At 46.7% G+C, this 707-nt stretch overlaps 1 non-coding gene across 1 annotated transcript; it reads left to right on the forward strand.

Moving 5' to 3' along the window:
- LOC118481601 lies at positions 1-107 on the forward strand. Its single transcript, XR_004865810.1, has one exon. It is a non-coding gene; the product is annotated as a small nucleolar RNA R71 (small nucleolar RNA).
- Positions 108-707: the final 600 nt, after the last annotated feature.

Here is a 707-nt window from a genome sequence, read left to right on the forward strand (position 1 = left end):
GGGCCGTGATGGGGACACTTGCGTAATAGCTCCTTGAACCTTTCCCAAGTTTCATATAAGGATTCCCCGTCCTCTTGTGAATATGTATTAATTTCAGACATTAACTTAGCAGTTTTAGCAGGAGGGAAATACTTATATAGAAATTTTTGGGCTAGTTCATCCCAGGTGTTTACCGATCCAGCGGGGAGGGCGTTGAGCCAAGCTTTCGCTCTGTCTTTTAGTGAGAATGGAAACATACGGAGGCGGATGGCGTCGTTTGATGCTCCATTGATCCGAAAGGTATCACATATTTCCAAGAAATTAGTTATATGTAGATGGGGATCCTCGTCCGCAAGCCCGTGGAAGGTTGCGGAGTTTTGGAGCATTTGTATCAAATGCGGCCGAAGTTCGAAGTTATTGGCTTCGACATTCGGAGCATTGATAGCGGCGCCTAGATTACCTACGGTGGGTCGTAGATAATCCATAAGGGTACGTTGGTCCGCCATTGGAGGTGGATCACCCGAAACCTTCTCTTGGTTTTTGGCTTTTAACCTTTTTCTGAGAAAGCGTTCGGGTTCTTCTAGTGGTTCTTTTATGTCTTTATTGGAACTGGAGCTCATACACTATGTGAGGGTGGCGTCGGGTTCCAAGTCCTGCAATAAAAACAAAAAAGAATGTTGGTCAGAAGGTTCACCACGGCCCCGTGTTGAGCGAACACGGCCCGTGGT

The sequence above is a fragment of the Helianthus annuus genome, chromosome 8, assembly GCF_002127325.2.
Source record: "Helianthus annuus cultivar XRQ/B chromosome 8, HanXRQr2.0-SUNRISE, whole genome shotgun sequence".
Classification (NCBI taxonomy): domain Eukaryota; kingdom Viridiplantae; phylum Streptophyta; class Magnoliopsida; order Asterales; family Asteraceae; genus Helianthus; species Helianthus annuus.